The sequence below is a fragment of the Madurella fahalii genome, assembly GCF_045866475.1.
Source record: "Madurella fahalii IFM 68171 DNA, scaffold_4, whole genome shotgun sequence".
NCBI lineage: Eukaryota > Fungi > Ascomycota > Sordariomycetes > Sordariales > Madurella > Madurella fahalii.
In genome coordinates, this window is record NW_027263974.1 from 1,137,478 (window position 1) to 1,156,224 (window position 18,747).

Sequence of the window (18,747 nt, forward strand, 5' to 3'; positions counted from 1 at the left end):
CGTCGTCTTCGGCCTAGAGAAGCAGGTTAGGAGTAGCGAAGGTAGGAAAAGGGAGGACCGGAAACCCACTAAGGAACTAGGAGACGTAGGGACGACCTTGGACTTCTTAAGGGGACTGCTAGGCTCTTCATCATCTTCAGCCTAAAAAAGGATCAGTATATATAGAGACCCTATAGGAGTAGTAAGGATGCTACTTATAAGGCTTTTATCTAATATAGCGGACCAAGTAGAGGGAGGGAGAAATACAGAGAGTAGAGCAAGAGAGTAGAGTGAGAGCAGCGAGGGTAAGGATAGCGACTACAATATATTAGACAGTCAATAGACTGAACTACAAAAGTATAAAACAAATAGTAGAAAAGTATAGAAGGTATAGGTAAAGGATAGAGAGATAAAAGAGTAAGAAGGGCATAACCTACAAAAGTAAGACTATAAGGAAAAAGGAGAGGAAAGGAACTAGAGAGAGGAAAGCTCTCTTTATACCCAGAACTAGGGGAGGCCCTACTTTTCCTAAAAATAAGGCTAAAGATCGGTATAAAGGAAGTTCGAAATAGTTAAGCCGGGACGACTGTAATTAGTAAGGGCAGAGCTGCCTCTACGCTATGACTACACAACCTAAATGCAATTACCCTATACCACTAACTCCGACTCCTTTCCCTAGTAAATACCTCCCCTTCCCCCACTTCTAAATCATTGAAGCTGCATATATACTATTGTTAAGACTAAGGGCAGGCAATAATATATAGCTAAATAATCATTGTACCACATAACATAATAACCCTGACACTTCTATACTTACAAACTACAGCATCTACGCAACAACAAGTTCCGGCGGCTGCAAGTGTCTATACGGCTAGAAAGGCAAGGAAGGAGAGGCGACGTGGTAGCAACTCGAGGACCGCGAGAAAGCACTATAGGCAGTATCCCAATATCTAGTACCTTGAGTGCTATGCAGGGCAAGCAGGTATACAGCTAATACGTACAAAGCCCGTAGGTAAGATTGTCGATAACACTATCTACGAAGGAGTATGTAGCCCAGATAGCTTCTGAGAGCAGGAGCCCGGAAGAAGGGAGGCTCTGTGAGGACTGGCTAGGTAAGGTCAGTGTAGACGTAGGATGGAAGCCCTGAAGCCGTAGCGTCGGCGGGGTTATAAAAAGCAATAACAACGCTAGGCCAGAAGGGCGTAGATATCGCGTTAGAGGAGTGTCGAAGGAATGTACAAGCAAAGACGATGACAAGGTAATGAATGGGATAAGTGAGCCCAGACGCTGTTATCGTAGGGTATAAAGAGGGAAGTAGAAGACAGGACTTAGGAGAGAGACAGAGTTCAATGAGACCACCATCCTACCTCTAACGAGTACTCTACTCCTACGTTGTATATATACTGCTTATACCTAGATACTTTGTTCCTACTACCCTTAGGTCCTTGACCCTCACACAAGGTAGTGCTGTGCCTAGGCTTGAGGCTGGGGGTATTGGAGTCCGAATGTATATATCTAGCTTAGATATTACCCTTTCTAGATCGTACGGTACAAGCCCAGCTCTGGTAAATCCTTCTTAGATATTACTTTCTGTAATTGAAGTAAAAAACGCCTCTCTGAACGTATAAAGAAACTCCAACTTGCTGATATATGTGATGTTTATTTGCATTAACTGCTCAATTTGGCAGCTATACGCTTTCTTTAATGGCCTAAAACAGCTAATATCTAATAGCTGAAGTATATGTGAAGAGTGCGAAGGAGTATAAAGTATAATAATGTTGTACTCCTAGTAGTAGATCTCGAATTCTTCGGAGTGGTAGCTATCGTGGCCATTAAGGATTAGTAGCCAATATTTGCCCTTCGTACGAGATACTGTATACAAATCAAAGTGCCGAATCTAATCTATACTTTTCTTATTAATAGTCTAACCATTATCAGTTATTGTAATATACTAGGTAGCTAGAAGATTGTACTCTTGATACCAATTGGCAAGGTGATATTGCCCAGCCAAGATAATAAATAGTAGGATAGCTCAGCCCAAAACATTCACTCCTTAGATAACTATAGCCTACTCTCAATTACTAGGCTAGATCTATTTAGCTCTATTACGGCTATCTGAGGTAGTAACTACTATAGAGACAATAATAATACCTATTATAAACCTAGTCTCGTCGAAGTTATATAAATCTGTAACGAGAGCTCTCTAGGCCAGACCGGGGGAACCGGCTGAATAATAGTGGATGATGTCACTATACTAGGGTAGATAAGAACCCCGTGGGAAACCTTCTTATACGGGGAACTTCTGATCCGTAAGGATCAGTCTCTGCGTAGTCAATGACAATAGAAGGCTATTCGTAAAGCTATTGCCCACTGATCAAACCCTTTTCGGTACTGAGACATCGTAGTCCATCTCCCTCAACGTGTTCTCAGAATAACCCCCTTTACAATTCTGATCCTTCTGTTCTACTGTTAGCCGAGATAGCACCTACGATGAGTACCTCCCGTAAACTGGGAGCAGAGTCGAGTCCTGGGGAAAACACCCCCCAATCACCTACAAATCCTATATGCCTTCATCGGTCGGAATCACCAGGACTTGTCAAAAGGGTTAGGCGCTAGTCCAAGGATCAGAATCACAGGATCTAGTACAGGAGTCAAACCCATGTATTCTAGTCAGCTAAAGCAGGCTAGCAGCTAACTACGCCACTGTATAGACGTCATCCTGTATATGTATCTCGTCTATAAAGGAGTAAGCTCTCTAAGGGAGACGAGAGAGAGGACAGAAGACAGGGACAATCAACACAATCAAGACAACACATATAAAATCCTCAACTGTCATTTCCCAAGATTTAGAGGTGCCGTGTTTCCAATAATTAAGAGTCTCATTCGCTCAACCTCTGATTAGCAAGCTAACAAAGGAAGCACAATCAAAAGCATCCCTGAATCCGATTCAAGATAACAGCTGTCAACAACGAAAAGACTATTTTCCTGACTAGTTCTGACGACTGGGAATCCTAGAACCTGTAGTTCTAAGCCCAAGCCGTTGCCGAGAATACGTGGGCCCAGATTCAAGGCCTGACCCTATTTCTCAACGAGCCTTCGGCTCTGGATCTAGCACGTCACAAGCATAAGAGCCCTACCCAATTAGCTATTACGGCTAGAGGCCGTACCGAATCTGTGGTTGAGGACGACCAGACGGTAACCCTGGCTACGGGTTCAACTACGTCAGTAATTGGAATTGGCAATCTCACAGCAAACGGTTTTTGTACCTTCTAGCTCGAATGGTTTATTTACTAAGCTGAGCTTAAGAAGTACGAGTAACAAGCTGATAATGTTACGTAGTGGGAACCTAGATGGGCCAGATGGCCAGGATCCCAGGGGTCATATGATCCCAGGATTCTGGAACCTTCCCTGGGCACTGGCCTATTCCTGTCATATATTACCGAGCTCCCGCACTCTTTACAGTGCAAGATAGACAACAACGAATTTCCATCTTTTTTGCATTTTCTCACGTAACAGATAAGATCGAGCGGTTGAAGTAGTAGATTCTAAAGATAGTCGGTCTATATTACCAGCTTACTTCCTATGACCCGACCGAGATAATCTTAGAGTGGTATTCGGCTCTTCAAACCCAAGCTGGTATCAGCAACGATAAGGCACTCTTAAACGCTCGTGAAGTCTATTGACAAGCCGTCAAATCCTTCGTACGAGTCCCCAAGGACCTAATCAGGTGGTCCGAAAATTAGGAGCAAATACTCTCTAACATCTAAAAGAAAAAAGTTCCTGAGACTCTATCGACAAGCGCCTGGTTCCAGGATTTCACTAATGCGGTAAAACCGATCATAAGTCACTGGGTTACGGCCTATAAGCTAGTGAAAGGAGTAAAGGTATCGCAGTTAACTCTGACCTACCGAGAGGTAGCTAATAACTTTCGGGAAGAGGTAAAGCAGTCAACGAGAGCTTGCAGACCAGGTAGCTACCGGATAGTAAAAGGTGCGTTTGGCCCTTCCTTCGCTGCTACAAAAGGTGGTAAAGAGGCTGTTGAGGTATAGTTGTGCACAAAGTAATGCACATAGTGGATGATAGAAAAGAAGGAAGGTGAAGAAAAGACTTCAAAGTACTTAATTATTGATTCTATCTAAGTGAGGGAAAGCTGTAGTTATTATAGATTTGATCTTATTGGCCGTTTCGGCCTTCGGAATAATTGGAAAGAGGGTTTATTGTAGATCACCTGCTTACTGTGGAGCTAATTTTGAAGATCTCCTTGAATACGAGATTCCTTCGCTCCACAGGTGAGATTATAGTGCATTTAGAGATGCTAGACCCTGTTCCGGGTACCAGTGCCCTATTCCAGGTGCCAACGCCCTATTCCGAGTGCCAGAGCTCTATTCTAGGCGTTGTGACCTTGTTCCGGGTGTTATGGCCTTATTTCGAGTGCTGGAGTTCTGTTCCAGATACCAAAGCTCTGTTTTAGACGTTGCGGCCCTGTCCTGGGTACCGTACCCTTGACCTAGGTGCTGTATTATCCCCAATAGAGGCCTATCAGGAGGACGCTTCTAATGGCGAAGTCAGCCCTGGTAGTAATGAGGAGAACAAAACAATGGTCAACGAATATAATAGAGTGGCTCTGGCGGTGGCAAGCCTAAAAAGCAGAGTAAAGCTCCGGGTAAGACCGAGACCCTAGAGGGCAAAAGACCTAAAATAGGGCTAAGGAAGACCTTAGGCATAGCCATAACCATATGTCTCTGTTGTGGCCAGTTCCACTATTTACAGAGATGCTACTATATCTTTCTGGAATTAGTACCTAAAGGATTCGCTGAAAGAGACTACGTTCGGATCAGGGTCGACGAGGCCTTAAAGGATCCGACGTTGCAAAAGGAAGTCGAGAAGCTGAGGTATCAGATGGAGTTACAGAGTTGACTAGGCCAGAAAATTGGCCGCTGCCCTGGCAGTTTTCTGGTTGTAAAGACAGCTTTCTTAACAGCTGAGTATCTTTTGAAAAATTCAGCTATCCTAGACTCTGGAACTACTATTCACATCTTTAACCAAAGACATAGGTTCAATAATTATAAGAAGGCCGAGTCTAGCGACTATGTATAGGCCGGTGACAGCCTAGTACCTATCCAAGGGTACGGAGATGTGGATATCCAGATTCAGGGGTACCAGCCGTTACGACCCCGATGGTAATAGATAAGGTAGCGCTGACAAACTACCTATGTCCTACGGTTTCGAGACGTAGTCTACTGCTCTAGATTTGTCTATAACCTGGTGTTACGTGGTAGGAGCACAGATGGGCCAGGTGGCCCAGATCCTAGGGTCTCCGTGACCTCTGAGATTCTGGAACCTTCTGCAGGTACTGGCTCACTTCCTGTCATATATTTCAGTGCTCCCGTACACTCTGCCCAGAGCTTTCTTAGATAGCGCGAATTTTATCTTATTTTTGAAATCCTACGTAACACCTGGTATCTTTACGGTAACTACGAAAGCAAGGTATCTGGTAAGATACAAGTCCTGGCAGTAACTGCCTACAGAGATCCAACAGCTTCATCTTTAGCTACTTAGTAAATCGATACGACCAGTTTGTTCTAGAAGACCTACCTCGCTCCTATTCTAATGTAGCCTTCGTTACACACCGCAACAGGTTCAATACCTACACTAAAAGACAGCCTAGCAAAGCAATTGCTGACTTGTGGCATTTACGGCTTAGCCATCCTAGCTTACAGACGTTGGAGTACCTCGTCCAGCATATACAAGGCGTACGAATCAAGGGACCTACCACAGTCGAATGTGAGGCGTGTGGAGTCTCCAAGGCTAAGCTTCGAATCTGGAGATAACCCAGAGTCTACGACGAAGGTCCAGGCATACTGTAAAGGGGTTGTTCTGGGAACACGTTGAGGGAGATGGACCACGATGTCTTGATACCGAAAAGACCTGGACCAGCGGGCGATATCTTGGTGAATAGCCTCCTATCAATTACACAGAGACTGATCCTTGCGGATCAGAAGTGCTCCGTGTGAGAGAGTTCCCTCACGGGGTTCTTATCTATCCTGTATCGTGACATCATCCAGCATCATTCGGCGGGTCCTTCTGACCTTCGTCTGGAGACTCTCGTTACACATACACTTTGCCATTGATCTCTTCGACTTCAAAGAAGGCTATAACGGCTACCAATATCTGTTGTTGATAGTCGATAGATGGTCCAGGTTAGCTTAGGACTACTACCTTTTAAGATAGGGAGACCGAGTCCATTATTTCAGCACTCGATTATTTCTTTGGTACCCTAGAGCAATAATACCAACTACAGCCTAAGGTAGTGGAATGCGATAGCGAATTCCATTAGCTAGTTATTAAGGCTGTCTTTATACAACGCTTCATCAAGGTCGAGCCTTCGGCACCCAATACACTAGCGCAAAATAGAGGCGCCGAACGCTCAGGGGGTGTAATCACAGAAAAGATCAAGGCAATGCGAGCCAGTGCCAAATTTCCTGCAATACTTTGGCTAGAGATTGCCAGAGCTGCAGTCTATTTATATAACCGGACCCCTAAATACGGCTATAACTGGAAGACCCTGTACAATCGATTCTATACCTACCTTACCTATAGAGACGGTGTGGTAGTGGAAGATAGGAAGCCAGACTAAGCTCACCTCTAAGCTTATAGCTGCAAAGCCTTTGCCTTGACAACAAGCGCTTAAAAAGGGGTATTCAATAAGGTTAAATGTTATATAAGAAAATACAAAAAAGATGGAAATTCGTTATTGTCTATCTTGCACTGCAAAGAGTGTAGGAGCTCGGTAATATATGACAGGAATAGGCTAGTGTCCAGGGAAGGTTCCAGAATCCTAGGATTATATAACCCCTAGGATCCTAGCCATCTAGTCTATCTAGGCTCCTACTACATAACAATTGTGTAAAAGGGGGTTGTTCTGGGAACACGTTGAGGGAGATAGACTACGATGTCTCAGTACTGAAAAGGGTTCGATCAGTAAGCAATAGCTTCACGAACAGCCTCCTATTATTATTGACTATATAGAGACTAATCCTTACGGATCAGAAGTTCCCTACGTGAGAAGGTTTTCTACGGGGTTCTTATCTACCCTAGTATAGTGACATTATCTACCGTTATTCGGCCGGTTCTCCCGGTCTGGCCTAGAGGGCTCTCGTTATAATTTATCCTCCCCTCTGTAGAACTTATCCTCAGGTTTATATTATCTGAACTCAGGGAAGGGTAGTGGTTGGGATGACATCGGGTAGGTATCGAGTGCTGTTCGAACCGCGTAAAGTTAGATAAGGATTGAAGTGCTGTACCTTATAGAGCTCCTTTGCCCCGAGGATTGCGTAGTGAGAAAGAATTGTGACTTTGGCGAGGGGTGACAAATTTTTGTACTCGAGGGGTTTTCGGTAAAATTTCAGTTGCTGCCCGGGTTTAGTGGGGTGCGGCTCTGCGGTACCGGTGCTCCCCACTTTTCCGGCTCCGGTGCGCGTTCCGAATTATTGCTAAATTGCCCGGATTTCCATCCGATTTTAAGTATTATTCTCTTTATAGAACTTGAATAGTATATACGCTCTTGCAATTATATAGCTTGTGTATAACTGTAAATTGTAGACGTATATTGACCCTCTTCACTTAGGTATAAATACCCCTCTTCTCTCCTACCTTTTCTAAAACTTTTCTCCTTTAGGCCCTCTTCTATATGTTACTTCGCTCGCTTTTCGCTCTGTTCCTATATGTAGCTCGCTGCCTGCTCTCGTCTCTCTCTCCCTCTCTTTTACTTTCTTTTTTCGTTGTCGCTTCAGCTACTTTTCCATCACGATAGACGCTTTCGCTGCCTCTGCTGCCAAGGTTATGCTGTGTATAAAATGTATTCGCTCGGCACTTAAAAATACTAATCCTTATTCCGGCGAGGTCCTTACGATTGACTGTTCTTTCGAGTAGTCGACCTCCTCGTATTACTCCCATTACAATATAAAGAAAGAGTTGTATATACTGGTAAATTATATATACTTTCAGTAGATTGGCAGGGGATTTACTAACGATTATAGGCTACTACCAGAATAGTTAGTGACTCCGTCGACCTTATAATCCTTATCGACGTAGTTCGCGCTATTGTCGATTATTATATAGAGGACGCCGAAGGCGAGCTCGACGAGGAAGGTAATTGCCCTTAAGTTTCTATACTGTCTTGCTATAGCTATAAGAAGATCGCTACCGCTACTAAAGATCTAGTCGGGGCTTTCGATGCTGCCGAAACTGCTTATTACCGCTAATTCGGTATTTCTGGTACTACTAAGCTGTCTTCTGTAAGTACATTTGTCTTACTTGTTTTCGTATATAAATCACTGACATCTCGATAGCAAGCTTATATGGTATACTACTCTATAGTCATACTGTATAGCTAACTCCGTCTATAGCAGTCATCCTGCCCTAGCCGGAACCGCAGCTGTAATATCGAGGTCAGTCTCAGTTACTATATTCCTACTGAGTTATCGCTAACTTTTTGTAGTACGAGTCTAAGGTATGTGCCTAGGAGGTACAGTCTATCACTCGTCTGTTGTTTAACGATATTAGTTTCATAGGTTAGTCGGGTATTAAACGCCATTTCCTTAAGAAGGTTAAGGAGGAGATTGCTACTAACGTAGAGGATGCGGAGGCCTAGTAGATTTAGGTAGAGGTGGCTCCTAACTTGGATCTGGTACCGACCTCAATTTTCTGAAGTTCATATTATTTTCAGGGGGTTTTTCTAGGGTATTTCGGTTGGGATTAGCGTCTGGTATACCCTAGGATATAGCTTTATGTAGTAGATATTAATTAATATCTTATTGTCTACGCTTTTGCTGGTTTTCGCATGTTTTTCGAAATTGCGATACTAACTTAGGTGCATTCGCTATATCTTCCTCTGATACCCATTGATTGTACTCCGAAAGCTAGCCTGCCTATTTGACTAAAAAGAAGGTTTTACCCTAGAATTTTCTCTCGTCTCGAATCTCTTTAACTTTCTATTCTCCGTCGTTCTTAAGGTCTAGTATTGGCATTACAAACGAATTGTCTCCTTTTCGGCTATACCACGGTTCTAATATTAATATAGGAAATATATTATACAAACGATTGTATTTATCCGGGAGTACTAAACGATAAGCTAGCGATCCGACTCGGTTTAGGACACGAAATGGACCGATGAACTTAGGTACTAATTTCTTCAGTAACTTGAATCTCAAATTCTAGGTTAACAACAATACCAAACTTCTATTCTTAAATTCCTTTTTCGTATACTTCTCATTATAATATCGTTTCTAAACTGCTACAGCTTCAGCCTAATTTTGTTCTAACTATTTTCTCAGTTCAGTAAGTTTTTCAATTCTTTCAATTGCATTGGGTATCCTCCTCTCTTATATATCGCCCTAGATATAGCAGGAAATCGGAGGTTAATAACCTGTCAAAAAGGGTCAGGAAGCTGGTTCCTGGATCTGCAAAACACGAACCCGGATCAGTGTGATCCGGATTAGTACGACTCGGATAAGTGTGATCTGATCTCTCGGAGACCCGTCAATCCGGGTCTCCGTGGTCCAGGAAATTGGGAACAAGAAGGAAGTTCACCTCCGTTAGACAAGGAAGAAAACAAGACATCCTAAAATTCAACTCCCAACGTTCAGAGGTGCTGTGCATCCGACATAACCTATTAGTGCTTCAAAGAGACTTACCTTGATTATAGAATTAACAGTACTATTGATAACAAATTCTCCTTCTAGGAGGAGATTTGCTCAGGTAATTTAGTTTTAGTACGCGAAATAATAGAGGTATTGTGTAAAAGGGGTTGTTCTGGGAACACGTTGAGGGAGATGGACTACGATATCTCAGTACCGAAAAGGGTTCGATCAGTGGACGATAGCTTCACGAACAGCCTCCTATTGTCATTGACTACACAGAGACTGATCCTTGCGGATCAGAAGTTCCCCGCGTGAGAGGGTTTCCCACGGGATTCTTATTTATCCTAGTACAGTGACATCATCCACCGTCATTCGGCCAGTTCTCCCGGTCTTAACCCGTAGCTCTCATTACATATTGAATGAGTATCTAGTTTACTCGCTCTATTTACCCGTCGGTTTATAGGTAAAAAACAGTCGAAAGCTGCTTATATACCTTTTACAGGTAATACAGATCGCTCTAAAACTATAATATAAAAACAGAACCTCGATTATTGACGCAACTATCAATAGAGCTATACTTGAGTTCAATCTCTTTATAAACAAGCTCTGCTAATTCTTAGCTAGTAATAGTAGTGGATACTAGGAAGAATCGGTTTATCTTCGTATACCGATCGACAACCACCAGAATTACGTCCTTCTCGGAGTTATCGGGACTCTTTACTATAGGAAAACCTATAATGAAGTCTATAGTGATCTCGTTCTAAGGTTATATAGGAATTAGCAATGATTCGAGTGGCCTATATAGCTTATACCGTCTTGTCTTATTGACTTAGTAGGTATAGCAGGTTTTACAGTAGTCTTTGACATCTTTGGTTATACTATACCAGAAGTATTTTCTTTACAACAGTTCGAAAGTCTTCTCGATACTAAAATGACCTACCAATAGATCGTTATGAAAAAGCTGGAGTAACTCCTGCTTAACGGCTTGCTCTACTAGGACGAACAATCGTCCTTGATATAGCAATTCTTGCTCGTATCCAAGTGCCTATTCGGGCGAAACTCTCAGGTTTCGAGCTGGATTCACTAGCCTTTCCTTAATTTTTAGAGTTACCGGATCAGTAGCTTATAGCTCTAGGATCAATTCTCTTATAGATTTCGATAGTTCCGTAGTATAAACCGCTTCCAGTCGAGCATACTCTCTTATATATTAACGAGTAACAATCTGTTTCTGTCTAAGCTAATCGGCTTCTTAGTAATTCTGAGGTCCTAGTAGGTAAATACTTACCGATCCTATAGTGACTTTTAAAGGACAACCTATTATTTCGGGTTTCCAACTAGCTAGTTTGCTAGGGTCCTATGCACTGACATCTTCGCTATTCCCTGGTACATGTCAAAAGGATCAGGTGTCAAAGGATCAGAATCACAGGATCTAGTGCAGGAGCCAAACCTATGTACTCTATTGAGCTAAGGAAGACTGGCAGCCAACTGCGCCACTGTGCGGACGTTATCTTATACGCGTATCTCGTCTATAAAAGGAGTAAACTCTCCAGCAAAGATAGACGAGAGGAAGAACAGAACAAAAAACAGACAATCAACTGAAAACACACACAAAATCCTCAACTGTCATTTCCCAAGATTCAGAGGTGCCGTGTTTCTGACAGTACATAGTAGGCTCTTTTAACTCTTTCTGTAGCTGTCTTTCCGACCTAAGTACTAGCTAATTTGCTAGGGTTTCTTATACGAGCTAATTTACTCTCTTTTATACAATAGGCAATCTTGTTTCTTTCTACAATCAGCTTTCTAATCCGGTTTACCCGAGCAATTTTACTCTTAAAAGTAGGCATCTACTCGAGTCTATTAGGACGTTCTTTATCCTCGTAATCTAGTCTTCTCAAAGGGCTATCGGCCGGATTTCACTTCCCAGGCTGATGCTTGATAGTGAAATCAAATCCTGCTAGATATATACACTATCTAGTCTATCGGCCGTTCAATCGGTTTTGCTTTATAAACCTTTATAGGTTATTATAATCCGAAAACATAGTAACTTTATAGCAACCTCCTTTAATATAGTATCGTCAATACTTAAAGGCTTCTACAATAGCCATTATCTCTTTATCAGGAGTTCTATAGTCCTTAGCCGGTCTAGAAAACTTTGCCGACTAGAATGCAACGGGACGTTTTCGACCCTCTTTCGGGACCTACGACAGGACAGCTCCTATTGCAAAGTCAGAGGCATCTGTCTCAATGATAACAGGGAGTTCGGAGTCGAAATAATATAAAACTGGTGTATCCTGAAATGTTCTCTTGAGCTGTACGAATACCATACGCTCTTCAGCTTCTAACCGGAAGGTCCCCAGTTTTCGTCCGTTCTATAACCCCTTTAGCAAATTGCTTAATAGTAATGCAATCTTCGAATAATTTCGAATAAATCGATGGTAAAAATTACAAAATCCTAAGAAAATTTGGATATCTCGATAGGATTAGGGTTCAGGCTAATCTTAGATAGTCTAAATTCGTGCCGAATCTATGTTGATACCTTCAGGAGTCAAAATATAACCAGAAACTCTACTTGATTTTGGTAGAAAGAATATTTACTAGGTTTACAGTACAACTGTACTTGTCTTAGGCATTCTAGGACTCATCGGAGGTGAATTGTATGGGTTTCCCGGTCTGGGAAGAAGATTAAAATGTTATCTAAATAACATATATAACAATTGTCTAGTAGCCTGCCTAAGGCAGTCTGAATATAAATTTAGAAAGTTATAGGAGTATTTGTCAGACTAAAAGGCATAATAAGATACTCGAATAGACTGTATCGGGTGTAGAAGGTCGTCTTCTATTCGTCTCCTTCTCAGATACGAATTCGGTAGTATACCTCTTTCAGGTCTAACTTCGTGAAATACTTTACTCCGGATACTCGGTCTAAGAGTTCCAAGATCAACGGTAAAAGGTACCAATTCTTAACCATTATCCGGTTGAATCCGCGGTAATCTATATATAAGCGTAAGGTACTATCTTTCTTAGGGACGAACAAGATAGGACTTGTAGCTGAACTCTGGGATAGGCGAATATGGCCTTTCACTAGGTTTTCGCACAGATATTCCTCTAAAATCGAAAGTTCATATCGTAACAGAGAGTAAAGAGGTCCAATAGGAGGAACAGTGTTAGGGAGTAGATCAATAGTATAATCAGTACTTTTGAAAGAAGGTAGAATATCTATATTACTAGAGTTTATAATATCTGTAAAGTCTGAGATTTTAGGAGGGATGTCTTCAGGTTTTCGGGGGGTATTCTCCTCTTCCTCCTCCAGAAAAAGCACCTCCGGCACGTCTAGATACTACATTAAGGAGTAAATACAAGCTTCTCCTCGACATATTTTTAAGAATTTCTTCGGGTTTTCAATCCGAATATACTCCGATTCCGTTATAAACCACTATAAATTCCCTTCTAGGTATAACAAGATCTTATAGGATATTAAACTTAGTATCCTAAGAAGAATAGAGGAATCGTTTATAACAAGGGAGTAATTGATAGCGGTATAAGAAATATATATTCTCTTAGTGATTCCTTAGCCGTCTGTTAGTTCTAAAGGAACTTTATAAATACCAAATGCTTTAACGATATGATGATCTATAAACCGAATATAAGGTAATTATATCCCGATCTATCGGAGTTTCCTCTGCTTCACGAACTCCAGATTGATAACATCAATCTCTACTCTAGTATCGAGATCGACTGTAATGGATTTAGAGGTATAGTTCAATAAGGTTACGGAAGTATATATTCATTCTTTAACTAGAACCCCTAGTACATCATCTTCACTGACGTGATCGGGGTTCACGTCCGCCGGTATCTGCTATTTCCCCGCCGATTTAGATACGATCCTCTACCTCGGCGACTGGGGTACCTAGTAGCTTTATTCACTGATACTCCCTTTTGTAGGTAGTCATTAGCGAAATGGGTATTGTCGGATGCACAGCACCTCTGAACGTTCGGAATTAAATTTTGGATGGAAATTCAGGATCAAAATTGAGGATGTCTCGTTTTTTCTCCTTGTCTAACGGAGGTGAACTTCCTTCTTATTCCCAATTTCCTGGACCACGGAGACCCAGGTTGACAGGTCTCCGAGAGATCGGATCACACTTATCCGAGTCGCACTAATCCGGATCACACTGATCTGGATTCGTGTTTTGCAGATCCAGGATCCAGCTTCCTGACCCTTTTGACATAACCCTTTTTGACAGGTATTACTGCTACAAACGAAACAAGTCAAAGGGTTTCCCTGACTGTCTATAGAGTTCAGCTAATTGAAATGAGATGGGGTTAACGTAGAGTGGTCGTCAGGTTTCATATATAGCGTCGTTGACTATACGTTTCGTTAGTAATAACGGGATAATAACGCTCTTCGAGAATAAAATAACGATTTATAGGTTAGGGAAGAACGTAATGAAGGAGAAGAGTGAAAAGGATGTCAGGACGAATACTTAGGGGCTTCCTGAGGTTTTCGGTGTGACATCATCCACCGTCATTCGGCCGGTTCCCCCGGTCTGGCCCAGAGGGCTCTCGTTACAAATTGCCCGGGACTGAATTGAAAAAACAATGCCCCCATTGTACCTCTCAACCATCAGAACCCATCGTACCTATCATCGTATCCATCGGGTCCATCATCATACCCATCATCGTATCCATCAGGTCCATCATATCCATCCCATCCATCGTCGTATCCATCTAATCCATCCCACGCAACTGCATCATACCTATCGTGATATTCGTCCCTATCATCTTCGGCAGGGGCGTCATATTCAGTCCGGGTATTGTCAGGGCGGTTAGGAAAGTCAGGGCCGTCGTCAGAGTAGTCAGGATAGTCAGGGCCGTCGTCAGGGTAGTCAGGATAGTTAGAACCGTCGTCAGGGTAATCAGGGTAGTCAGAGCCGTCAGGGCCGTCAGAGCCGTCAGGGTCGTCAGTGCCGTCAAGGTCGTCAGTGCCGTCAAAGCCGTCAGGGCCGTTAAGGTAGTCAGAGCCATTGCGATAGTCAGGACCGTCAAGGCCGGGGCATCTATCGTAATACCCATCGTAATACTTGTTCCGATCAATGGTATGATATTCGACAGGAACACGATCTTCAGTCCGGGTAGGATAGACCGAAGCCGAAGCCGAGACCTGAACCATAACATTATGCAGGAATTCCGTCAACTTATTCGTCATCTAGGCTGACATCAAGACCACAAGTTCCTGGTATTCCTTTGAACCCTGAATCCTAGCTCAGAAGTCTGTCAGGCTCTCTATCGGTTGTTGTTGCTGACGTTATTGTTAACGACGTTGTTGTTATTGACGTTATTATTGACGACGTTGTTGGGCCGGGCGGTGAGTTTGAAAGATGTGCCCGATCAGGAGGCGTCTCTTGTCGAAGGTCTGGCTGCAGTGGTTGCAGGTGTATAACTGGGCTGCTGCATCTGACTGCAAGGCCGTCGAAGTCGATCGCTAGGCGGGCCGGGCGGGCGAGGCAGGCCGGGCAGGCGAGGTTGACTGAGCTGTCGGATCGGATCATTAGGGCGGCCGGGCAGGCCGGGCAGGTAAGGCCGACTGAACTGTCGGATCCGATCGCTGAGCCGGGTAGACAGGCGAGGCCGAAGTCAAGTTTGACTGGGCCGGCCGGGCGGGCAAGGCCAATTGAACTTGGGGCAGCCGGCCGGGTAAGGCCAATTGAACTTAACTGCGTTCTGGGGGTTCCATTGAAGAAAAAAGAAAAAAGGGGAAAAAAGAAAAAGATGGTATCTAGGAGCCGGGCCAGACGACGACTGGCCTAACGAAAGGGTCGTCGGATTGGATAGGAAAATCGTATATATTCACACGTAGGATTACATCGTATATATTCACACAGGAGATTCGTCAGATTCGAATTCAGCCGTCAGGCTGACCTGGTAGTAGACACCACTTGTTACGTGGGAAAATGCAAAAAAGATGGAAATTCGTTATTGTCTATCCTGCACTACAAAGAGTGCGGGAGCCCAGTAATATATAACAGGAATAGGCTAGTGCCCAGGGAAGGTTCCAGAATCCTGGGATCACATAACCCCTGGGATCCTAGCCATCTGGCCCATCTGGGCTCCCACCACATAACACTAAAAATCTTCGGCAATAGAACCCAAAGCTGGAACCAAGAGCCTGGATCGGTTACCTTATCGGATATAGCTCTTCAAATATCTACAGGATCTGGAACCCAGTAACCAACAAAGTGATCAGTACAAGGGATGTGATATTCAACAAAGAGGAGATCTTCAACGGGGATATCCAAGCCCTGAAGGACGACTATCTATATCTCCAACTCGACGAACTAAGCCACCTTCTTGCAACTATACAACTACCCGAACCAGAGGTACCAAGATCCACAGCACTAGAAGAAGAAGTTGTCGAACAGCCGATACTAGATGCCGACAAGGACCAGAAAGACGAGACGGCTGAAGAAGAGGCCGAAGAAGAGGTGCAATTTCTATATACGTCCTCAAGATTTGAGCCGTATCCTACACCTCCTTTGACACCACCGGCCGTATTGCTTGCAGCTTCGATCTAACAAGCTAATCAGCAAACCGTACTGGATATAACCTTCAAACCCTGGATAGCTACCTTTATAGCAGAACGGTTACAGCAACCGGTTGGCTATAAGGAGTTGTTCACAGGTACGTTGAGGGAGTTGGGACACGATGTACCAGTACTGATAAGTTAACGATTATAGGTAGAAGTCTTCACGAACAGCCTCCTTCTATTGACAGAGACTGATCCTTGTGGATCAGAAGTTCCCCCGCGTATATAGCTGCCACGCAGAGTTCTTATCTACTAGGTAACGTGACATTATTGTAGGGCATTCGCCCGGTCGTCCTAATTCCGTCAAGAGGCTCTCGTTATATTAGCATACACGATGGTCAGGCACTTACGAAGGCAATAGTACAACGACTTGCTAGACGGCTTTACAGCCTACAGACTCTCTATAGCCAAGATTTACCTCTACCACCGAGGTGGTACCACTAGCTCAAAGACCACCCATTCAAGGATCAATTTATCCAAGCCGAAAAGGATCACTTGCGAGTGAATGCTGAAATGGATTGTTGGACCGAGGTCAACCGGCAAGAGCTGTAGAAGGAAGATAAGTACGTCTTAGGATGTATGTGGGTATATACCTACAAGTTCAACCAAGATGGAACCTTCAAGAAATGCAAAGCAAGGCTGGTTGTTAGGGGTGACCAACAAAGACCATCGGCACAGGAGACCTACGCGGCTACCCTCGTTGCTAGATCATTTCGTATCGTCATAGCTATTGCAGCCAGATTCGGCCTCGAATTAAAACAGTTCAACATAGTCAACGCCTTTATCAACGCTACTCTAGAAGATGCTATCTATATGCAGATACCTCCCGGCTACAAAAGTCCTGGCAAAGTTCTACGGCTGAAGAAAGCCCTATACGGCCTCCGCGAGTCAGCACTACTTTGGCAAAAAGAACTCAAGACGACTCTCTCGACCCTAGAGTTACAAGCCGTCCCGTACAAGCCCTATATCCTAATCAAAGACGGAATCCTGATTTTCTTCTATATCGACGATATTGTCTTAGGTTATAAGAAAGAAAAGGCAGCCGTCGCCCAGATACTGATCAACCTGCTGCAACGAAAGTACCAGCTTACAGGCGGGGATGACTTACAATAGTTCCTAGGCATCGAAGTTATAAAGAACCGATCTAAAAGATTGATATAGCTATCGCAAATGGCTTACCTTAACAAGATTGTTAACCTGGCTACAACGAGCCCAACGGCCAAGATTCTAATGGCTACGGCTGAATTGTTGCATACGATAGTAAAGCAGAGCACTCGTCAATTACCAGTTATCAGCGGAAGACTGGATCTATCCTATACGCCGCTATAATCACGAGGCCCGACATAGCTTTTACAGTGTCGCGGCTAGTCAGGTTCAATACCAACCCTGGGCCTAAGCATCACAAGGCCGCGGACCAAGTCCTCCACTACCTATATCACACACGCAAAATGGCCCTGCAATTAGGGGGTGGCGACGACTACATTGTTGCTAGCGACGCCTCTTTCGCCGATAACAGCCTTGATCGAAAGAGCTCCCAGGCGTACGCCATGAAGCTGTTTAGTGGGCTTGTGGGTTAGAGGGCTAACAAGCAAGAAACCGTCACAACATCCACTACAGAGGCCGAATTACTAGCCTTGGCACAAGCCGCTAAAGAGTCTCTCTTCGTAAGCCAACTACTAGCTGAACTATCAGTCAAACTGGACGACCACCACATCAAGATTCAATGTGACAATCAGCAGACTATACGACTTGTCACGGCTGAAGTGGCTACCCTCCAGACCCGACTACAGCACGTGGATATTCACAACCACTGGTTGTGCCAGGAAGTGGTAAGCAAGAAAATCAAGGTGGAATACACACCCTCAGCCAAGATAATGGCAGACGGGTTAACTAAGGCTCTTAACTATCCTTTACACCAAAGATTCATCAAGCAGCTAGGACTGATACAGATACCCAGTCTGCAAGAGAGAAGTCCAGATTCAAGCTCCTGATGGGTTGAATCTGAGGGGGTGTGTCAAAAGGGTCAGGCGCTAGTCCAAGGATCAGGATCACAGGATCTAGTGCAGGAGTCAAACCCATGTACTCTAGTCAGCTAAAGCAGGCTGGCAGCTAACTGCGCCACTGTACGGACGTCATCCTGTACGCGTATCTCGTCTATAAAAGGAGCAAACTCTCCAGCAAAGATAGACGGGAGCAAGACAATGGACACAACAACACAAGCAAGACAATCAAGACAACACACATAAAATCCTCAACTGTCATTTCCCAAGATTCAGAGGTGCCGTGTTTCCGACAGTACAATCAATAGGTATCAGAGGAAGATATAGCGAATACACCTAAGTTAGTATCGCAATTTCGAAAAACACGTGAAAACCAGTAAAAGTGTAGGCGATAAGATATTAATTAATATCTACCTATATAAAGCTATATCCTGGGGTATACCAGACACCAACTCCAATCGAAATACCATAGAAAAATCTCCCGAAAACAACATAAACCTCAGAAAATTAAGGTCGGTACCAGCTCCAAGTTAGGAGCCTGTCA